Below are 18856 nucleotides of genomic sequence, written 5' to 3'. Positions count from 1 at the left end.
AAATACAACAGTGTATTGGTCTCTTCTTGCTTCTGTAACGAATTACCACAAACTGAGTGGGAAAAAAACAAAAGAAATTTATTCTATTATAGTACTGAAGGTCCAAAGTCTAAAATTAATGGGTCATCTAGTTTGTGTTCCTTCTGGAGTGTTCAGAGAGAAATCTTTTTCTTTGCCTATTTTAGTTTCTAGAGGCTGCCTGCATTTCTTGGCCTGTGGCCCCTTCCTCACGTTACTCCAACTTCTTCCTTCTCACATCACATCTCCTATTTCCCATTGCCTCCTTCTTATAAGGACCATTCTGATTATATTTAGGACCCACCCAGATAATCCAGGATAATCTTCCCATCTCAGGATCCTTAATCACATCTCCAAATACACTTTTGCTGTACTAAGTAACATATTTGTAGGTTCTAGAGATTAGGCAGTAGATATCTTTTGGGGGACATTATTTAGCCTACCATTAAACCATCAATGATAAATGCTAAGTGGTAAAATTATTTATGATTTATGTTTATTCATTCATTCATAAATTACTCATTCATCATTCTCAGTTCCTTCTACATGGAAAATATTGTACCAGGTGGTAGAGATACAGAGAGAAAAAGTACAGCTCTTACCCTAAGGAATTTAGTATCTTATTTGAAGAGAAACAAACAGACAAAAAACTAAAATGTGATGGGTGAATGAGAAAACATGTAACTCAGACTGAGGGAAAGGAATATGTCAAGGAAGTCTTCTAGGAAGTATCAGGACTGACACATGAAGAAAAAGTTGGAATCAGTCAGCAAAGTGATGGGGCACAGGCTGAGTTCAGGCAAAGACAACAGCATGAGAAAAAAGTCTTCTTCATAATTTTAGTCACATGTTTTAATATTTCAGAGAAAACTATGAATAAAAGTTATAATAAATGTTAAGCAGCCATTTCCTTTTCCTTTACTGATCTGCAATGTTTAGTCTTACACAAAAGTGTATATCAGTTCCTGTCACCACCCATTGCTGATTAGACCATGACTGGACTTGAGGACAAGCAAACCTTTGCTGGTTAATAGTTACTCAGGTTTTCTCTCCCATATGTTTAAACTAAGAGGGACATAGACTGAGGTTAGTTGATGGTAGGCTCTAAAGCTAAAACACTATGATTTAAAGCAGTGGTATACAAGAATCACCTGTAGAACTGTTTACAAATATAAATTTAGAATATCATGGCATAGTTTTGTATCTTGAATTCCCACATAAAATTGGACAAAGTAACTAAACTGCAAAATCAAAACCACCCAGAGAACACTTACAACAAAATTATGTGATGAGATATCCCTACAAACACAGATATGTCCACAGGTGGGGAAAAATTGCCAACAACCACAGGAATTTGTATATTATTGACATAAGGTCTGACAGAAGCAAAGTGATGTTTGACCTGAAAACGAGAGAACACCAAATGACCAAAAGATAGTCCCTGGAATATGCAGCAGACCAATTTGATAACAACAGCTAAAACTGAGGGGTTTTCCCCAACATTAGCAGGTAAGTGAATTCAAGGGGTGCCCGGCAAGTTCATCAGAGGGGCGGAAGCAGTTTGTCCCATATGAGCTCGAACCTGACCCACTAGAGCTCCCTTCTAGAATAAGAATCCACATTAAGGAGAAGCAAAGAAAGGAAAAACATAAATAAAATAAATATAAACACACAAATAGAAGAAAAAGCTCTGTGAAGTTAGCTAGTTAGCTCTGTGAAGACAAGCTAATTAAACAAAGACATTTTCTAAAAGTTCAGGAAAAATTACTTAACAACAAAATGAGCAAAATATAAATATCAGACTCAAATTCCATACAAACCTCCACAGTTTACAAAAGAATTACAAGGAGAGTTTGTTAAAAATACAGATACCTGTCTCCTCTCCCAGGAGATCTCAGCCATCAATGATTCACCATAACATCTCCTCCCCCCCACAAATAATTATTTCCTTTTTTATGTAAATATTCAAGTACTCCCTACCTTAATATCAACAGTAAGTCTCTAACCACACTCTTTATGTGTACCTTACTAGCTTAATTCTCAAAAGGTAGCATTATTTTCTACTTTTCTTTCTGTAAATTCATTGCATCCTACCACATTTATATGGACTTTATTTATCCTCTTAAAAAAATGGTTTACTCCTCCAAATATGCCTTGGTCTCTCTTAATGAAAAAATGTGAAAACAAAGGCATCAAGATTAACTCTAGTCTAGATTATATAGTGAATGAAATGTATTTTTAAGCATATTGGAAGAAGTTAACAGTGACCCTAAATATATGTATTAGCAGAGATATATATGTATTAGCAGAGATAGAGTGAAAAATATTAAGTAACAGATGTAAGAAAACACATGACAACAGTGATTAACCTGACATATTTTGACTATAACGAACATAATAAACATAAATGGAGTAGAAATAATTTCAGTACCTAGGGTTTCAAACTTTCTATGACAAATGGCTTGTCAAACTTACCTCCTAGGTGATGACTAAAAGCATATCATCACTTGAAAAATATTTTATTATATTTTTTAGCTATATTTTGGGATTTTATAGTTCAGCATGGCTTAGGTAGAGTGACATGAATTGTATATAATCTGAACATATTAAAACAAAGCACTGGAGAAATGGCAGGTTAATATGTAACCAAACAAAAAATTTTATCTGTAATAGTGTCAAATACATTTGTTACTTGGGAAATAACTTAGGCTAGATGTTAAAACCAAACAATGATATGAAGTGATGCTTCCAATACCTAAATTATGCACTGAGCTTGATGAAACTGAGCATGACAAACATTCAAGAAAGTATTCAAGAACTTGATGCATAAAATGGATTTCTTACTATTGTATTTCTTATTATATTCATTTTCATGAAAACTCCTAGAATTTCTGCAATTGCCACAAAGGAAAACACAGCTTTCAGAAGACTCTACTTCATGTCAGATTTCTTACATCCAAAATAAATTTATAAAATAAATATAATAACATGAAATGTATAGAATCTTGTTAGAATAAACCTTATGCTGGTAATTTTCATTCATAGCAACTATAAGCATCATCAGTCTTCTATGAAAGTCTTATCTACTATATTAATAAGTTTAAATGTACTAAGCATTATATCACAATCAGTACCTTTGAATCACGTCATACATTTAGCCTACTGTGCCACTAAAATCTCCTGATTTACACCCACAATATGTAATCTGGAAGTCTAAATAAGAATGAACCCCAACATTGTCCAATGTTATCACATTTATACTTTACAACGTGACGTAAAGGCGATTAGTCAGGTACTTTGATCAATATTTACAGGTAAATTTGTCCACTTTGGCTAATATTCTGAAAATAGCTGTTGACAATTTGCTTCTTTTAATGTTTATCCTTACTTTTCTATGATTTTAAGTGGAATGTTTAGTTTTTTCATTTCATATTTCTTTCACTCTTAATTTATAAACTCAAGATAGAAAGTTGTGTTTAGTTTAATATTCCCTGAATTTAAATTGAGCTACAACCAGATTTAAAAAGTTTTTTATTTTCCTCCAATCTGAGAAATGTTGATACAATCTCTACACTTGGGGTAAAAAATACTATAAAGATAAAATATAGATCCTGAGTACATTTTTTACCTGTAGCCCATAGGTTTATTTTTCCCCAGATTTAAAATGAATATTTATTCATCAAGATTCCCAAAGAGTTTATTAAATATCTTTCCTCCACAAATTGAATTAACACCAGGATTTGTCAGGAAATCTAAATGAATTAAATGCACTACATAGGAACTGAACTAAATCCACTGTGTCTGAAATCTGTTCATCACAAAATTTGAGTCTGATACATAATTCCTTTCTGTCCTCCATTGCTGTACATCCTTCCTTTAAGACTGGAACTGAGACCATGAATTGGCTAATACAACATAGCAGTCACTGTAATTCTCCAAAAGAAAAATAAGTTATTTGATGACATACTTATTTGGATGATTACTTACTGGTAATTATCATTTCTACATTATTTAAAAGGCAATCATTTTAAGTGTCAATACATATTAGGCTAGTAGAAAAACGTTGAAGCAAAGCCCTCTCTTTTGATCTCACATAGTCATATCCAATATGACAAGAGAAGATATATCTTATTTGTGCCAATCAGACTTCATGGAATTATTTTTAAAAGTTTTCTGATAAAGATGAACTTGGCTTATCATAGAAAGAAAGTTCTTTGAAAGCTCTACTAAATTCATTTTCTTTTGGGAAAAGTAAATTTAAGGCATGATAGTGCAAGGAGTAAAATTTTCATTTATAGATTAATTATAGAACATTTATAGTTACTTGTGTTTAGTCTCTAATTTCTAATTTATTTTAAAGAACAAAACCTATGTTCATTATTTTACTTTGTCTAAACTTAACTGTACACCCTTGAATCACACCAGAATTAGTCAATTTGATTATCTTAATGGCTGTGTCTTAAAACCTGCACACTGGGACCAAAGGTGAGGATCTGCATATGTGAAGCTCCAACAAGTTCTGTGAACAAGGACTCTCCTCTTGGGAGTCCAGGGATCTAAGAAAGCAATTCTCCCTCAGAACAAGTTTTCAAATATTGTCTCAATAAGTAATTAAGAAAAACAGTGCTAAGTGGAGAGTACATCTTCTTTAATTAATTCTGGGAGGTCTGGGTGTTCCTGGAGCCCTCTTGGGTATATGTCAGTGGTGGCAAATTCCTCAAACATGAGTACTCCCTAATGTTAGGGGGACGGGGGTCAATCAAAGTTTCATCCTGCTCCACTTCCAGAATATTTCAGTCTGGCACTAATGGAAGCATAATTGGAAGAGCTCATGGCTTGAGATCAAGGCATAAATACTCTACTTTTCATGTGAGAAAGGCTCGAAGTGGTTTCTTGACTGTGTGTGAAAATCAGAGTAAGAGGGAGGAGGATCAGAAAGCTCTGCATCTCCCAGTGTACTTCTACCTCAGCTACAGACTCATGGCATCAGAGGACCAAACATGGGTTCCAAACTTTCAGACGGCATCTGTTTGCTTACCATTGCCTGCTGCAATCTTCCTTCTTGTTCTTTTTTTGTTTGTTTGTTTTTCATCTGAGTGATTTGTCTTCTTATTTTTTTCACTTCTGCCTGACAAGATTCAACAACTCACTCACTCTTTTCCACAGCTGCACACACTGCCTGCGTGAAGTGCGATATAAACTTGTGAATAGCCCTGATGTCTTTCATTACTCCGTCCTTGTTAAAAAAAAAAAAAGTCATGACCATGCTCTTTAATAACTGGCATAACTCTTAATATTTGGCACTGAAGGCACTTTGTACTCATGCTGGCTAATCTTGCCTACGTTGGGAATAGCGAAGGATTTCCTTTGATTACATCTTCGATTTAGTCTAAAGAGAACATTTACTAAAGCATGAGTGGAGTTGTTGGCTGTGCAGATGAAACTGCAGAGAAGGAAAAGGAGGTCCAGCTTGGGGAGAACGCTGGTGAGCTGCTTGTGGAAAACGTCCTCTCTGCGTGTATCTGCTGTGTGTTTTGACAGAATCTGTACCCACCAATAACTTTCTCTGATCTTTAATACCATGCAAACTCTCTTTACTAACTTTGCTTGCCTAGTTATAAAAACTAAAAAGTTTTGAAGAAGGCTAATGGTTTCAATTACTTGCAAAAATTCTGCGTTGTTGATTTGTGAGTCACCAATGCTAAAGGTTTCACCTTGTATTACCTGTTCCAGAAAAAATCCTTCCTCAAATTTATCCCTTAAAAATAGCAGTCCCCAATTATAATCATACTTAGGCTGGTGCTTCCATGAAGGGGGTCAATCTGGTCCTGGCAAGGAAGGGGGAAGCAAGTGAGATTCTGTCTGGCATATATCTGTGCTAAGGACCCTAAATTTATGATGAAGGTGGACGTCAGAGAAGTGCTAACCCGGGGAACTCGGTGTGGGCCTTGGAGCACTCCCCATAGGTGTTTACATGTAGAGTCTAAAATATGTACTCTATATTTTTAATATATTTTATCAATTCAATATAAGGTCCTTCAGATTTTTATAGAGATTTTAAAGCATTAAAATTTATTGTTCTAATTGTTATTTAGATGTCATCTTCTATAATCCTATTTTATGCTCTTATTTTACTGTTTCCTTCTTTTTTTCAACATCTTTATTGGAGTATAATTGTTTTATAATGGGGTGTTAGTTTCTGCTTTATAACAAAGTGAATCAGTTATACATATACATATGTCCCTATATCTCTTCCCTCTTGCATCTCCCTCCCTCCTACCCTCCCTATCCCACCCCTCTAGGTGTTCACAAAGCACCGAGCTGATCTCCCTGTGCTATGCGGTTGCTTCCCACTAGTTATCTATTTTATGTTTGGTAGTGTATATATGTCCATGCCACTCTCTCACTTTGTCCCAGCTTACCCTTCTCCCTCCGTGTATGCTCAAGTCCATTCTCTAGTAGGTCTGTGTCTTTATTCCTGTCTTGTCCCTAGTTTCTTCATGACCATTATTTTTCTAGATTCCATATATACGTGTTAGCATATGGTATTTATTTTTCTCTTTCTGACTTACTTCACTCTGTATGACAGTCACTAGGTCCATCTACCTCACTACAAATAACTCAGTTTTGTTTCTTTTTATGGCTGAGTAATATATGTGCCACATCTTTATCCATTCATCTGTTGATGGACACTTAGGTTGCTTCCATGTCCTGGTTATTGTAAATAGATCTGCAATGAACATTTTGGTACATGACTCTTTTTGAATGATGGTTTTCTCAGGCTATATTCCAGTAGTGGGATTGCGGGTTTGTATGGTAGTTCTATTTGTTGATTTTAAGGAACCTCCATACTGTTCTCCATAGTGGCTGTATCAATTTACATTCCCACCAAAAGTACAAGAGGGTTCCCTTTTCTCCACACCCTCTCCAGTATTTATTGTTTGTGGATTTTTTGATGATGGCCATTCTGACTGGTGTGAGATGATATCTCATTGTAGTTTTGATTTGCATTTATCTAATGATTAATGATGTTGAGCATTCTTTCATGGGTTTGTTGGCAATCTGTATTTCTTCTTTAGAGAAGTGTCTGTTAGGTCTTCTGCCCGTTTTTGGATTGGGTTGTTTGCTTTTTGATATTGAGCTGCATGAGCTGCTTGTAAATTTTGGAGATTAATCCTTTGTCAGTTGCTTCATTTGCAAATATTTTCTCCCATTCTGAGGGTTGTCTTTTCATCTTGTTTATGGTTTCTTTTGCTATGCAAAAACTTTTAAGTTTCATTAGGCCCCATTTGTTTATTTTTGTTTTTATTTCCATTTCTCTAAGAGGTGGGTCAAAAAGGATCTTGCTGTGATTTATGTCATAGAGTGTTCTGCCTATGTTTTCCTCTAAGGGTTTGATAGTGTCTGGCCTTAGATTTAGGTCTTTAATCCAATTTTTTTTTGTGGTATGCGGGCCTATCACTGTTGTGGTCTCTCTCATCATGGAGCTCCAGATGCGCAGGCTCAGCGGCCTTGGCCCACGGGCCCAGCTGCTCTGTGGCATTTGGGATCCTCCTGGACCGGGGCACGAACCCATGTCCCCTGCATCAGCAGGCAGACACTCAACCACTGCCCCACCAGGGAAGCCCTTTAATCCATTTTGAGTTTACTTTTGTGTATGGTGTTAGGGAGTGTTCTAATTTCATTCTTTACATGTAGCTGTTCAGTTTTCCCAGCACCACTTATTGAAGAGGGTTTCTTCCCTCCACTGTATATTATGGCCTCCTTTATCAAAGATAAGGTGACCATATGTGTGTGGGTTTATCTCTGGGCTTTCTATCCTGATCCATTGATCTATCTTTCTGTTTTTGTGCCAGTACCATACTGTCTTGATTACTGTTGCTTTGTAGTATAGTCTGAAGTCAGGAAGCCTGATTCCTCCAGGTCCGTTTTTCTTTCTTAAGATTGCTTTGTCCATTTGGGGTCTTTTTTGTTTCCATACAAATTGTGAAATTTTTTGTTCTAGTTCTGTGAAAAATGCCAGTAGTAGTTTGATAGGGATTGCACTGAATCTGTAGATTGCTTAAGGTAGTATAGTCATTTTCACAATGTTGATTCTTCCAATCCAAGAACATGGTATATCTCTCCATCTGTTTGTATCATCTTTAATTTCTTTCATCAGTGTCTTATCGATTTCTGCATACAGGTCTTTTGTCTCCTTATGTAGGTTTATTCCTAGGTATTTTATTCTTTTTGTTGCAGTGGTAAATGGGAGTGTTTTCTTAATTTCACTTTCATATTTTTTATCATTAGTGTATACGGATGCAAGAGATTTCTGTGCATTAATTTTGTATCTTGCTACTTTACCAAATTCACTGATTAGCTCTAGTAGTTTTCTGGTGGCATCTTTAGGATTCTCTATGTATAGTATCATGTCATCTGCAAACAGTGACAGCTTTACTTCTTCTTTTCCGATTTGGATTCCTTTTAATTCTATTTCTTCTCTAATTGCTGTGGTTAAAGCTTCCAAAACTATGTTGAATAATACTGGTGAGAGTGGGCAACCTTGTCTTGTTCCTGATATTAGTGGAAATGGTTTCAGTTTTTCACCATGGAGAACGATGTTGGCTGTGGGTTTGTCATAGATGGCCTGTATTATGTTGAGGAAAGTCCCTCTATGCCTACTTAATGGAGGGTTTTTATCATAAATCGGTGTTGAGTTTTGTCAAAAGCTTTTTCTGCATCCATTGAGATGATCATATGGTTTTTATCCTTCTGTTTGTTAATATGGTGTATCACATTGATTGATTTGTGTATATTGAAGAATCCTTGCATTCCTGGGATAAACCCCACTTGATCATGGTGTATGATCCTTTTAATATGCTGTTGGATTCTGTTTGCTAGCATATTGTTGAGGATTTTTGCATCTATGTTTATCAGTGATATTGGCATGTAGTTTTCTTCCTGTGTGACATCTTTTTCTGGTTTTGGTATCACGGTGATGGTGGCCTCATAGAATGAGTTTGGGAGTGTTTCTACCTCTGCTATATTTTGGAAGAGTTTGAGAAGTATAGGTGTTAGCTGTTCTCTAAATGTTTGATAGAATTCACTTGTGAAACCATCTGGTCCTGGTCTTTTGTTTGTTGGAAGTTTTTAAATCACAGTTTCAATTTCAGTGCTTGTGATTGGTCTGTTCATATTTTCTATTTCCTCCTGGTTTAGTCTCAGAACATTGTGCATTTGTAAGAATTTGTCCATTTCTTCCAGATTGTCCATTTTATTGGCATATAGTTGCTTGTAGTAATCTCTCATGATCCTTTGTATTTCTGCAGTGTCAGTTATTCCTTCTCCTTTTTCATTTTTAATTGTATTGATTTGAGTCTTCTGCCTTTTTTTCTTGAAGAGTCTGGCTAATAGTTTATCAATTTTGTTTATCTTCTCAAAGAACCAGCTTTTAGTTTCATTGATCTTTGCTATTGTTTCCTTCATTTCTTTTTCATTTATTTCTGATTTGATCGTTATGATTTCTTTCCTTCTACTAACTTTGGGGTTTTTTTGCTCTTCTTTCTCTAATTGCTTAAGTGTAAGGTTAAGTTGTTTATTTGAGATGTTTCCTGTTTCTTAAGGTAGGATTGTATTGCTATAAACTTCCCTCTTAAAACTGCTTTTGCTGTATCCCACAGGTTTTGGGTCATCGTTTTTTCATTGTCATTTGTTTCTAGGTATTTTTTTGTTTTCTTCTTTGATTTCTTCAGTGATCTTTTAGTTATTAAGTAGTGTATTGTTTAGCCTCCATGTGTTTGTATTTTTTTTGCAGTTCACTCAGTCCCATGTAATTAATTTTTTTATCTTAATATTTTGTTAGCACTTTTATGAATTCATCAGTTTTCCATTAGAGTTATGAAAATGCTTATTCATTCAGTTCAGCAGTATAGTCAATTACCAGAAACCTGTACTTGTCAGAGTCTTTTCCATGAATTCCTTGAAGATGAAACCCTTTTATGGGAACATATTTGCAAAAGCATCAGAGTACACCCAGAGCTGTCTGTAAATGCCAAAGACTTAAAAATGACCACAGTTAAAGATTTGATGAAAGTTCACAATAATGCAATTGACAAGGAAATTTAGTTATTTCTGAGATATACATTGTAAGGTAATAACTATAATTATGACTTATAACATTATACCAGAATATATAAGATTTTTAGAAATTTCATGTAATGTCTGAAACATTTATATTAACATATTTCCATACAAATAACCCAAAGAAAGATTAGTATTACTTGTTTTTGTTTGTTTGCTTGTTTGTTTTTTATACTGCAGGTTCTTATTAGTCATCAATTTTATACACATCAGTGTATAAAAGTCCATCCCAATCGCCCAATTCAGCACACCACCATCCCAACCCCACTGCTGTTTTCCCCCCTTGGTGTCCATACGTTTGTACTCTACATCTGTCTCTCAACTTCGGCCCTGCAAAGCGGTTCATCTGTACCATTTTACTAGGTTCCACATACATGCATTAATATACTATATTTGTTTTTCTCTTTCTGACTTACTTCACTTTGTACGATAGTCTCTAGGTCCATCGACGTCTCAACAAATGACTCAATTTCATTCCTTTTTATGGCTAATATTCCAATGTATATATGTACCACCACTTCTTCATCCATTCATCTGTCAATGGGCATTTAGGTTGCTTCCATGACCTGGCTATTGTAAATAGTGCTGCAATGAACATTGGGATGCATGTGTCCTTTTGAATTACAGTTTTCTCTGGATATATGCCCAGTACTGGGATTGCTGGATCATATGGTAATTCTACTTTTAGTTTTTAAGGAACCTCCATACTGTTCTCTACAGTGGGTGTATGAACTTACATTCCCACCAACAGTGCAAGAGGGTTCCCTTTTCTCTGCACACTCTCCAGAATTTGTTGTTTGTAGATTTTCTGATGATGCCCAATCTAACTAGCGTGAGGTGATACCTCATTGTAGTTTTGATTTGCATTTCTCTAATAATTAATGATGTTGAGCCCCTTTTCATTTGCTTCTTGGTCATCTGTATGTCTTCTTTGGAGAAATGTCTATTTAGGTCTTCTGCCCATTTTTGGATTGGGTTGTTTGTTTCTTTAATATTGAGCTGAATGTGTTGTTTATATACTTTGGAGATTAATCCTTTGTCTATTGATTCATTTGCAAATATTTTCTCCCATTCTGAGGGCTGTGTTTTAGTCTTGTTTATGGTTTCCTTTGCTGTGCAAAAGCCTGTAAGTTTCATTAGGTGCCATTTGTTTATTTATGTTTTTATTTCTATTACTCTAGGAGGTGGATCAAAAAAGATCTTGCTGTCATTTATGTCAAAGAGTGTTCTTCCTATGCTTTCCTCTAAGAGTTTTAAAGTGTCCAGTCTTACATTTACGTCTTGAATCCATTTTGAGTTATTTTTGTGTATGGTGTTAGGGGGTGTTCTAATTTCATTCTTTTACATGTAGCTGTCCAGTTTTCCCAGAACCACTTATTGAAGAGACTGTCTTTCCTCCATTGTATATCTTTGCCTCCTTTGTCATAGATTAGTTGACCATATGTGCATGGGTTTATCTCTGGGCTTTCTATCTTGTTCCATTGATCTATGTTTCTGCTTTTGTGCCAGTACCATATTGTCTTGATTACTGAAGTTTTGTAGTATAGTCTGAAGTCAGGGAGACTGATTCCTCCATCTCCGTTTTCTTCCCTGAAGACTGCTTTCTATTTTGGGGTCCTTTGGGTCTCCATACAAATTAAAAGATGATTTTTTCTAGTTCCATAAAAAATGCCATTGGTAATTTGATGGGGATTGCATTGAATCTGTAGATTGCTTTGGGTAGTATAGTCATTTTCACATTATTGATTCTTCCAATCCAAGAACATGGTATATCTCTCCATCTGTGTGGATCATCTTTAATTTCTTTCATCAGTGTCTTATAGTTTTCTGCATACAGGTCTTTTGTCTCCCTAGGTAGGTTTATTCCTAGGTATTTTATTCTTTTTGTTGCAGTGGTAAATGGGAGTGTTTCCATAATTCCTCCTTTAGATTTTTCATCATTAGTGTATAAGAATGCAAGAGATTTCTGTGCATTAATTTTGTATCCTGCAGCTTTACCAAATTCATTGATTAGCTCAAGTAGTTTTCTGGTGGCATCTTTAGGATTCTCTATGTATAGTATCATGTAATCTGCAAACAGTGACAGCTTTACTTCTTTTCCAATTTGTATTCCTTTTATTTCTTTTGCTTCTCTGATTACCATGGCTAGGACTTCAAAAACTATGTTGAATAATAGTGGTGAGAGTGGACATCCTAGTCTCGTTCCTGATCTTAGAGGAAATGCTTTCAGGTTTTCACCACTGAGAATAATGTTTCCTGTGGGTTTGTCGTATATGGCCTTTATTATGTTGAGGTAGGTTCCCTGTATGTCCACTTTCTGGAGAGTTTTTATCATAAATCAGTGTTAAATTTTGTCAAAAGCTTTTTTGGCATCTATTGAGATGATCATATGGTTTTTATTCTTCAATTTTTTAATATGGTGTATCACATTGATTGAGTTGCTTATAATGAAGAATCCTTGCATCCCTGGGATAAATCCCAGTTGATCGTGGTGTATGATCCTTTTAATGTGTTGTTGGTTCTGTTTTCTAGTGTTTTGTTGAGGATTTTTGCATCTATATTCATCAGTGATATTGGTCTGTAATTTTCTTTTTTTGTAGTATCCTTGTCTGGTTTTTGATTCAGGGTGATTGTGGCCTCATAGAATGAGTTTGGGAGTGTTCCTTCCTCTGTAAATTTTTGGAAGAGTTTGAGAAGGATAGGTGGTAGCTGTTCTCTAAATGTTTGATAGAATTTACCTCTGAAGCCATCTGGTCCTGGACTTTTGTTTGTTAGAAGATATTTACTCACAGTTTCAATTTCATTACTTGTGATTGGTCTGTTCATATTTTCTGTTTCTTCCTGGTTCAGTCTTGGAAAGTTATACCTTTCTAAGAATTTGTCCATTTCTTCCAGATTGTCAATTTTATTGGCATAGAGTTGTTTGTAGTAGTCTCTTAGGATGCTTTGTATTTCTGCATTGACTGTTGTAACTTCTCCTTTTTCATTTGTAATTTTATTGATTTCAGTCCTCTCCCTCTTTATCTTGATGAGTCTGGCTAATGGTTTATCAATTGTGTTTATCTACTCAAAGAACCAGCTTTTAGTTTTATTGATCTTTGCTATTGTTTTCTTTGTTTTTATTTCATTTATTTCTGCTCTGATCTTTATGATTTCTTTCCTTCTGCTAACTTTGGGTTTTGTTTGTTCATCTTTCTCTAGTTTCTTTAGGTGTAAGGTTAGATTGTTTACTTGAGATTTTTCTTGTTTCTTGAGTTGGCTTGTATAGCTATAAATTTCCCGCTTAGAACTGTTTTTGCTGCATCCCATAGATTTTGGATCATCGTGTTTTCATTGTCATTTGTTTCTAGGTATTTTTTGATTTCCTCTTTCATTTCTTCAGTGATCTGTTGGTTATTTAGTAACGTAATTTTTAGCCTCCATGTGTTTGTGTTTTTTATGTTTTTTTCCTTGTAATTCATTTCTAATCTCATAGCATTGAGGTAAGAAAAGATGCTTCATATGTTTTCAATTTTCTTAAATTTACTGAGGCTTGATTTGTGACCCAAAATGTGTTCTATCCTGGAGAATGTTCCGTGTACACTTGAGAAGAAAGTGTAATCTGCTGTTTTTGGATGGAACAATATATAAATATCAATTAAAGCTATCTGGTCTACTGTGTCATTTGAAGCTTCTGTCTCATTATTTATTTTCATTTTGGATGATCTGTCCATTGGTGTAAGTGAGGTGTTAAAGTCCCCCACTATTATTTTATTACTATCAATTTCCTCTTTTATAGCTGTTAGCACTTGCCTTATGTATTGAGGTGCTCCTATGTTGGGTGCATATATATTTATAATTTTTATATCTTCTTCTTGGATTGATCCCTTGATCATCATGTAGTGTCCTTCCTTGTCTCTTGTAACGTTCTTTATTTTAAAGTCTACTTTATCTGATATGAGTATAGCTACTTCAGCTTTCTTTTGATTTCCATTTGCATGGAATATCTTTTTCTATCCCCTCACTTTCAGTCTGTATGTGTCTCTAGTTGAAGTGGGTTTCTTGTCGACAGCATATATATACGTCTTGTTTTTGTATCCATTCAACAAGCCTGTGTCTTTTTGTTGGAGCATTTAATCCATTCACATTTAAGGTAATTATCGATATGTATGTTCTTATGACCATTTTCTTAATTGTTTTGTGTTTGTAGGTCCTTTTCTTCTCTTGTGTTTTCCACTTAGAGAAGTTCCTTTAGCATTTGTTGTAGAGCTGGTTTGGTGGTGCTGAATTCTCTTAGCTTTTGCTTGTCTGTAAAGCTTTTGATTTCTCCATAGAATCTGAATGCGATCCTTGCTGGGTACAGTAGTCTTGGTTGTAGTTTCTTTCCTTTCATCACTTTAAGTAAATCATGCCAGTCCCTTCTGGCTTGTAGAGTTTCTGCTGAGAAATCAGCTGTTAACCTTATGGGAGTTCCCTTGTGTGTTGTCATTTTTCCCTTGCTGCTTTCAATAATTTTTCTTTGTCTTTAATTTTTACCAATTCGATTATGATGTGTCTTGACGTGTTTCTCCTTGGATTTATCCTGTATGGGACTCTCTGTGCTTCCTGGACTTGATTAACTGTTTCCTTTCCCATATTAGGGAAGTTTTCAACTATAATCTCTTCAAATATTTTCTCAGTCCTTTTCTTTTTCTCTTCTTCTTCTGGGACCCCTATAATTCGAATGTTGGTACATTTAATGTTGTCCCAGAGGTCTCTGAGACTGTCCTAAATTCTTTTCTTTTTTTTCTTTATTCTGCTCTGCAGTAGTTTTTTCCACTGTTTTATCTTCCAGGTCACTTATCCGTTCTTCTGTCTCAGTTATTCTGCTATTGATCACTTCTAGAGAAGTTTTAATTTCATTTATTGTGTTGTTCATCACCGTCTGTTTGCTCTTTCATTCTTCTAAGTCCTTGTTAAACGCTTCTTGTATTTTCTCCATTCTATTTCCAAGATTTTGGATCATCTTTACTATCATTATTCTGAATCCTTTTCCAGTAGACTGCCTATACCTTCTTCATTTGTTAGGTCTGGTGGGTTTTTGCCTTGCTCCTTCATGTGCTGTGTGTTTCTCTGTCTTCTCATTTTGCTTAACTTACTCAGTTTGGGGTCTCCTTTTCACAGGCCTCAGGTTCATAGTTCCTGCTGTTTTTGGTGTCTGTCCCCAGTGGCTAAGGTTGGTTCAGTGGGTTGTGTAGGCTTCCTGGTGGAGGCAACTAGTGCCTCTGTTCTGGGATGAGGCTGGATCTTGTCTTTCTGTTGGGCAGGTCCACGTCTGGTGCTGTGTTTTGCGGTGTCTGTGGTCTTATGATGATTCTAGGCAGCCTCTCTGCTAATGGATGGGCTTGTGTTTATGTCTTGTTTGTTGGATGGCATAGGGTATGCAGCACTGTAGCTTGCTGGTCTTTGAGTGGAGCTGGGTCTTGTCATTGAGATGGAGATCTCTGGATGATTTTCACCATCTGATATTATGTGGAGCTGGAAGGTCTCTTGTGGATCAGTGTCCTGAACTTGGTTCTCCCACCTCAGAGGCACAGCCATGATGCCTGGCTGGAGGACCAAGAGCCTGTTATCTACACGGCTCAGAATCAAAGGGAGAAAAAAGAAAGAAAGAAAGAAAGAAAAGGAAGATAAAATAAAGTAAAATAAAATAGTTTTTAAAATACAAAATAAAAATAATTATTAAAAAAATGTTTTAGTGGGCTTCCCTGGTGGTACAGTGGTTGAGAGTCCGCCTGCTGATGCAGGATACACGGGTCGTGCCCCGGTCTGGGAAGATCCCACATGCCGCGGATTGGCTGGGCCTGTGAGCCATGGCCGCTGAGCCTGCACGTCCAGAGCCTGTGCTCCGCAATGGGAGAGGCCACAACTGTGAGAGGCCCACGTACCACAAAAAAAAACCCCAAAAAACAAAAAAAACGTTTTAGGGCTTCCCTGGTGGTGCAGTGGTTAAAAGTCCGCCTGCCGATGCAGGGGACACGGGTTCGTGCCCTGGTCCGGGAAGATCCTACATGCCATGGAGTGGCTAGGCCTGTGACCCATGGCTGCTGAGCCTGCACACCTGGAGCCTGTGCTCTGAAATGGGAGAGGCCACAACAGTGAGAGGCCCGCGTACCGCAAAAAAAAAAACCCAAAAAACAAACAAAAAAATGTTTTAGGGCTTCCCTGGTGGTGCAGTGGTTAAAAGTCCGCCTGCCGATGCAGGGGACACGGGTTCGTGCCCTGGTCCGGGAAGATCCTACATGCCATGGAGTGGCTAGGCCTGTGACCCATGGCTGCTGAGCCTGCACGCCCGGAGCCTGTGCTCTGCAATGGGAGAGGCCACAACAGTGAGAGGCCCGCATACCGGAAAAAAATGTTTAAAAAAGTAATTAAAAAAAAAAAAAGAAAGAAAGAAAGAGAGCAACCAAACCAAAAAAGCAAATCCACCGATGATAACAAGTGCTAAAAACTATACAAAAAGAAAAAAAAAAAAAAACATGGACAGACAGAACCCTAGGACAAATGGTAAAAGCAAAACTATAGAGACAAAATCACACACAGAAGCATACGTATGCACCCTCACAAAAAGAGAAAAAGGGGAAAAAAAATATATATCGTTGCTCCCAAAGTCCACCTCCTCAATTTGGGTTGATTTGTTGTCTATTCAGGTATTGCACAGATGCAGGGTACATCAAGATGATTGTGGAGATTTAATCTGCTGCTCCTGAGGCTGCTGGGAGAGATTTCCCTTTCTCTTCTTTGTTTGCACAGCTCCTGGAGTTCAGCTTTGAATTTGGCCCCGCCTCTGCCTGTAGGTCACCTGAGGGCGTCTCTTCTTTGCTCAGACAGGACAGGGTTAAAGGAGAAGCTGATTCGGGGGCTCTGGCTCACGCAGCCCGGGGGTACGGAGGTATACGAATGCGGGGCAAGCCTGCGGCAGCAGAAGCTGGCGTGACGTTGCACCAGCCTGAGGCACGCCGTGCGTTCTCCCGGGGAAGATGTCCCTGGATCATGGGACCCTGGCAGTGGCAGGCTGCACAGCCTCCCGGGAGGGGCGGTGTGGATAGTGACCTGTGCTTGCACACAGGCTTCTTGGTGGTGGCAGCAGCAGCCTTAGCGTCTCATGCCCGTCTCTGGGGTCCGTGCTGATAGCCGCAGCTCACGACTGTCTCTGGAGCTCCTTTAAGCAGTGCTCTTAATCCCCTCTCCTCGTGCACCAGGAAACAAAAGGCAATAAAAATCTCTTCCCTCTTCGGCAGCTCCAGACTTTTTCCCAGACTCCCTCCGGGCTAGCTGTGGTGCACTAACCCCTTCAGGCTGTGTTCACCCCGCCAGTACTCACCCTACGCTCCGACCAAAGCCTGAGCCTCAGCTCCCAGCCCCCACCCGCCCCAGCAGGTGAGCAGACAAGCCTCGGGCTGGTGAGTGCCCGGCGGCACCAATCCTCAGTGTGGGAATCTCTCCACTTTGCCCTGCGCACCCCTGTTGCTGTGCTCTCCTCCGCGGCTCCGAAGCTTCCCCCCTCTGCCACCCACAGTCTCCGCCCAGCAAGGGCCTTCCTAGTGTGTGGAAAACTTTCCTCCTTCACAGCTCACTCTCAGAGGTGCGGGTCCCAACCCTATTCTTTTGTCTCTGTTTTTTCTTTTTTCTTTTGCCCTACCCAGGTACGTGGGGAGTTTCTTGCCTTTTGGGAGGTATGAGGTCTTTTGCCAGTGTACAGTCGGTGTTCTGTAGCCCTTGTTCCACATGTAGATGTATTTCTGATGTATTTGTGGTGAGGAAGGTGATCTCCACGTCTTACTTTTCCGCCATCTTGAAGCTCCTCTACTCTTTCCTTCTTAATTGCATAATTACTCATTTTGTAATGTATTACAAATTTTGAAATACTAGGGTAGTCTTTTTCCATACTGCCTTGAAAGAAAGAGCAGTTGAACACTTTTATAGCTTCTCTCTTACCTTCTCACTCTTCCCATGTATCTGTATTTTATCTTGAAGGTAGAGTCCATTAATTGTCACCTTTTTTTTTCTTTTGTATCCTACTTTGCTCCAACAGTTATACCAGTTAAGATTTTTCAGTACTAGCTCTCCTTCAATTTTGGTGTTCTGTATTCTAATTTATTTTTATTAGTCTTTCCCCTGTCTTAATGATGTTGTTTAATTAAACCTAATTGTTTCTTTTCAAAAACAACAGCCACATTTAGTGGATATTCTATTATTGGTACAAAATTGTACCTACACTTTGAGAAATCAATTATTTAACTCCTTGTGTTCATCAGTGATCCCATGAGTCTTTTTGAATGTCTGGGGATATATTAAGATATAACCTGCACAATATGTATTTATATAAGAGACTAAAGGATGATCAATTTAGATAAAATAGGAATACGTACTAAGTGAACAAAATGCTAGAAAATGCAAAAGGAAAAAAGACATTGTTGAGCTCAAAGTGTGGAATTCCATGTTTAAGATGTTATATTACATCTGCCAGTGTTTTATTCAGGAAAAGATATTTTAAAAAATTATTGGGTTGGCCAAAATATTCGTTTCGGTTTCCCATAAGATGTTATGAAAAATGCCCGAACGAACTTTTTGGCCAGTCCAATATTTAATCAGTATTTGTTTGATATGTTATTTCATTGAGTTTTAGCATTAAAAATTAAAGTTAAAATTGTTAATGTGTTTCAGTAGTAGTTTATATTTGTACATTTTACTTGGA

General features: G+C 37.3%; 1 pseudogene; it reads right to left on the bottom strand.

Annotated features, from left to right (window-relative positions):
* Positions 1-4670: 4670 nt before the first annotated feature.
* LOC101275129 (BRISC complex subunit Abraxas 2-like) overlaps positions 4671-18856 on the bottom strand; it is a 55245-nt pseudogene continuing 41059 nt past the window's right edge.

The sequence above is a fragment of the Orcinus orca genome, chromosome 1 (genome assembly GCF_937001465.1).
Source record: "Orcinus orca chromosome 1, mOrcOrc1.1, whole genome shotgun sequence".
Lineage (NCBI taxonomy): Eukaryota > Metazoa > Chordata > Mammalia > Artiodactyla > Delphinidae > Orcinus > Orcinus orca.
The sequence above is the reverse complement of the archived record's forward strand: the minus strand, read 5'-3'. Positions and strand labels throughout refer to the sequence as shown.